Here is a 5,536-nt window from a genome sequence, read left to right as displayed (position 1 = left end):
CTTTACCTTTGGAAAGACATTAAACAGTGGCCAATGACAGTTTTTGAAATTCTTCAATAATTTATGAACCAGATAAGATGTTAATAATCTTTTATGGTATAAAGAGCAGTGGGAAAGTTTAAATGCATTAGCAACCTCCAGAATGATATATAGGCACCTGGTGACAATAGTTCCTCAGGGAATGGTGACTGGGGTGACTGAAAGTTATTGCATTTGTGACATTTACAGATGTTGGACCCAGAATATAGGGTTTTATAGAGATAGAGCCAAGTTAAAGACTACATAATTGGGATGGACTTGCATCCAATATGACTGATGTTCTTATATACAGGGGAAATTTAGAGACAGATACACAACTAAGGAGAACACCATGTGAAGATGAAGCCAGAGATAAGGGTGCTGTGCCTACAAGTCAAGGAATGCCAAGGATTTCCAGCCAACCCCAGGAGCTAGGGGAGAAGCATGGAACAGATTTCCCCCCCAGCTCTCAGGAGGAGCCAACTCTACTGACACATTGGCCTTGGACTTCTAGCATCTAAAACTATGAGACTATAAATTTCTGTTGCTTAAGCCCACCCCGTACGTGGTACTTGTTACAGTAGCACTAGCAAACAACCTGTGTACAGTGATCTGGGAGGTGGCATCTTTAGCAGAAGGCCAGACTTGTGTTCACGTTTCAGATCTGCTGTATACTAGCTGTGCTACCTCAAGCAACTTAACTTCGAAAAGCATATTCCTTGCAATATTAGTGGCCTGACCAGCATTATTCTTTACATCCTTCTGCTTTAAAAAAAATGTATTTTTTTTATTGATTTCAGAGAGAAAGGGAAAGGAAGAGAGAGATAGAAATATCAATGATGAGAGAGAATCATTGATTGGCTGCCTCCTGCAAGCCCCCACTGGGGATCAAGCCCGCAACCTGGGCATGTGCCCTGACCGGAATCAAACCATGACCTCCTGGTTCATAGGTCGATGCTCAACCACTGAGCCACACCTGCCAGGCCCTTCTGCTTCTTATTTGTTGGAAGAAATGATACAAGAGTCTGAGGATCTTGATACTTGCTTTCCCAGCTTCCCTTATGGTCTGAGGGACATAGAAAAAGTTTGCTGGGGAAGACTTTCATGTTAAAATGAGAAGCATGGGAGAAAACAGCTTTCTTCTTCCTTTTTAAATTTTTTGGGGCGGTCAGATGTTATTTGTACATATGATGCTTGAAACTGTGGCTGCCATCTTGTCACATGAGAATAAGAGTCAACACACTGAAGACGGCAGGACAGGAAAATAGGAAGCTGATGTCACAGAAACAGTGAGCCAGCCCTGGGCGTGCCTCACCCTGGGCTTCCTGGACTTACCGGCTCTGTTCTAATTGCTTTGCATGCATTAACCTTTTCATCCTTGCAGAAAGTCTAGTGTGGAGGTGCCATTATTTCCCCATTTTACAACTGAGGACACCAAAGCGAAAAGTGCTTTAAGTAAATTGCCCAAAGTTCTGCACATGAGTACTTAACAGAGAGCAAGGGTTTGAAACCCGTCAGTCTGTCTTTAGATCCTGTGCTCTTAATCACCACACCAAAAATGCATAAGCACTCTCAGTTGGGAATTCTTTTATGCAGAGCAGAAGGCATCCTAATGCACAGCCTCCCCTCTAATATGAAAGCAAGAACCCTACTCAGATTTGCTGTGAGGATTTAATGAGATAATATAGGCTCAATGCCTGGCCAAATACCTGTGCGCAGTCAGTGCTCAATGAATATTCAATTTGTCTTCCATCCAGGAAGCAAGTTGCATAGATTGGAGGAACTCTCGCTGCTCCTGCCCTCCCCTTGAACACAGGGCCCAGCACTAGAGCCTGGCCCTGGGTGGGGCTTCCATTTCCGAATGCCTGTTGGAGTGTGGCATTGGGGCAGTAACAGCGGCTGCTCCTTTTTGGTGTGGCCTGTCAGAAAGCCTCAGGCGACTTCATCCCCAGGAAAGTGTCTGGGCCACTGGAGCCTCACTGTCACTAATGCATGGTGGCAACCTGACAGCTGGGGGCAGAGATGCTCTGCCCATGATGACTCAGGAAATTGCCCTTTGATTTCCCCCCTGCTGTGTGAGCTCCAGACCAGGCTGGAAACAAAGTGGCCTGAAATGGCTGGAGAAGTTGGTTTATGGGGAGAAGGTATTAGAGGAACCTGGAGAGGCAGAGGCACCCTGTCCTCATATCCTGGAATTCGTCACACATACTGTCAAACTCCACCGTCAGTACGAAAGGGAAGGCACAGAGAGATCTTGCCCTTCACCTAGCGTGGGAAATGTGAAACCGTCCCAGGTGCACAGCTCTGGTCCCAGTGCGATCAGGGATGTGGAACAAAGCCAGGGCTTTGAAGACTGGAAGGGACATTACATCCAGTGACTGACACTTCCCCACTGTGGGAACCTTGCTCAGAGGAAGGAATTAGTATCTTATTTATCATGTACTGGCACCATGGGGATGATTCCGATAAACATAACTTAGCTCTTACGTGCCAACGCTTTCTGAAAGGGATTTGGATTTTTTTAGGGAGATCTTTCACAACTGTATTACACAGCGTATCTCAGATTATGTGTATGGGGAGTGATTTCTTATTGCTTGTGTTCTAGTGGAAATTTTAGTCCCCTTCCAAGTTATATGGCTGGAAATGCTCTGGTTATGATTTTTGCAAATTCTAGTTCTTGCATCTTCCAGTTTCAGAACCTAAGCTTTTATCGGTTTCTAGAAGACACTCCACTAAACAACATGTTTGATTTTGGTTGACTTTACGAAATATTGGGAGACTCTCAGGAGGAGTTCTCTGGTCCACCGTCTTGCTCACTTTTCTGCTTTCTCACTTCCTTCACTGCCTGTCATCCGAATCACATCATTTCTCAGCTAGCAGCCATTTTCTCTTCCTGTCACAGAGAGTAGGTTTGGTTTTGATTTTCCTATTACTCTGCAGCCGAGGAGCAAGCTGAAACCCATGCCCTATCACCACTAACCTACCCTTATTAGAATGGTTTAAACATTTCCTCAGCAAACTTAAGTCTCTTCCTAACGGATATTATTACAATAGTCACTCAAATACATACCTAAAAATTGACTTTCACAATATGTTCCTGCTTTTTCAAATAGTATAAGCAAGACCTAGTTGTTTTGTCTTGGGCATTAATGTGGACAGCCGTGCTATCCTGGTGGTAATTCTCTCAGCACTTCAGGGACTATCGATGTGTGTGGATTATACAAAAGGACCACAGATAAATAGGCTTTATGAACTCTAGCAAGTTTCCTACCCGTAGTCCTTGATTTATCTTACATATTTAGCCTCCTTTTCTTCTAATGCTTGGCTTTTGTTCTGCTGTGAGGCAGAAAACCAGGAAACAATAAGAACAATAATAGCTGGTCTCAATCAAACAGGTGCCAGGTTGTGCTAAGCATTCTGTCTGCACTAGTGCACAACAGCCAGATGTTCTCATTCATTCTCAGATGATAAAAAGACGACATAGAGAGTAGCTCCTTCCAAATAAGCTGCCACAATTAGTAAATGGAGAAGCCAGGATTCAGACCCAGGTGCCTGACTCTGGAACTCATCATTTTAACTACTATACTGTGCTGTTTAAATTGTACATAAAGTGAAAGTAATCATTTTTCAGAGAAGGTCTAGGAGGTTTTCCTACAAAATAGATTTAGTTTAGTCCATGAAATTTGCAACATTTACATTATCCATGCAGAACAATTGTTAGCTCATTTATAGGATCTAAGGTTTGGGGCGTTGGGATGGTTGAAAATCAGGGAGGACTTTCTTGAGAATGTGGTATCTGTGGTGACTTTGGTTCTATGATTACTTGAGTTTTACAATGTCATTTATCATTTACTCATTCATTCATTCACTCACTAAGCACTTACTATGTAATAGACACTATAATAGATGTGTCTATTACACTAAAAAATTCTTGGTGACTTAGTTGTTGTCTTTCAAGACTTCCTCACCCTTTCTCTACCCTGTCATACATTATTATGTTATCAGCAAGTAGGAGAGTGAAGATAGTATGTGATGAAGAAGAGGAATAAGAATGGGAAAAAGGGTCTACTCAAGACTATGGGTATAAAGAGAGTTTAGAAAGTTGAGTGAGTTTGACAAATAAGAGAAGTAAAACTTGAGTTATGTCTTGTTAAGTATATGTATTTTCTGCATGTAGCTTTTTAAAAACTCAACTTATATCCTAGATCTAATTTCTTTTTAATAGTACATACTATGAGTACATATAATATATGTATGATACTTTATGTAACCATTCCACTATTGATGATTTTTTTCTTTAGTCATTGCAAAGAATACTGAAATGAAGTCTCTGCAAACATGTGTATGTGTGTAGGTAACAAAGAGTGAAATTTCTGGGTCAAAATAATTATACATTAAAAATACAATAAATACTGGCAAATTGCCTTTCAAAATGTTACCTAAAAAAATTTGAGAATATTTATTTCTCCACATTTTTCAGGACTCCATATTATCAATCTGTATTATTAATTAATTTTTGATAAAGTGATGAACAAAATGGATTTTTGTTAAGTTTGCCTACATATTATGATATTGAGCATATTTTCACATGTTTATTGGTCACTTGGGCTGTTCTGAGTTTCCTGTTCTCATCTTGTATACATTTTTAATATTTTGTTGTTACTAGTATCTTTTTAATTTGTAGTGTTTTAAATAATATTTAAACTCTTGGACAGAAATAGTTTATTTATGGTGACAACATATTTTTGACTCTATCATTTACTTTTTAACTTTCTAATAGTATATTTTGAAATTTTCTATTTTTATTTTTTATGTAGTATGGTGTATTGATATCTTGCATTTAGCTCTTATGTTGTGGGATATGTTTGAGAAGCCTTTCTCTTTTCTCATATGTGTTTATTGATGTGACCATATTCCTCATTCCCACAGTGAACTGGAAGCTAATATGGGTAGTTCAACCCATTTTCAAAACTGTAGAATTTGATGAACTCCTATTAGCACTTATAAAAATAAAATAGAATGTGAAGAAAGAGGACATAAGGAAATTTAACAATTGTATGTTATCCATCTGTTTCTATGGACTAATGACATGTTTTATATTAGTGAGTTGAATTGATAAATCTCAATGTTGAGTTGACCTAGTTTTAAACAACCGTTGAATAACAAAAATTCCAGAGAGAGGAACAAGCATTTCATATTATTTTCAATATTAGTGACTGTGAACTCCCTTCTTTTTAATACTGATCTTCAACTGCTTGGCTTTCTGTTTGTATAATGATCAGTAAAGAGGATAAATCATTTGCAGATTTTTGAGGAGAGGTTTGGCTTCCAACTTCAGATGTCAATGCTGAATTGACTCTCAGTCTTTCCTGAAAGCTACTTAACAACAGGATATAAAGTAAATGACATTTTCCACCCCATTATCTTACTATGAATGGGAACAAAGCCTAATTAGACTCTAGCTAAAGTATTTTGAACATGAATTCAAATACTGGAGCAGGTAAGAAAAAGTTCTCAT

This window comes from Myotis brandtii, unplaced genomic scaffold (assembly GCF_000412655.1).
Source record: "Myotis brandtii unplaced genomic scaffold, ASM41265v1 scaffold709, whole genome shotgun sequence".
NCBI classification, from domain to species: Eukaryota; Metazoa; Chordata; class Mammalia; order Chiroptera; family Vespertilionidae; genus Myotis; species Myotis brandtii.
This window is presented reverse-complemented; position numbering follows the sequence as displayed.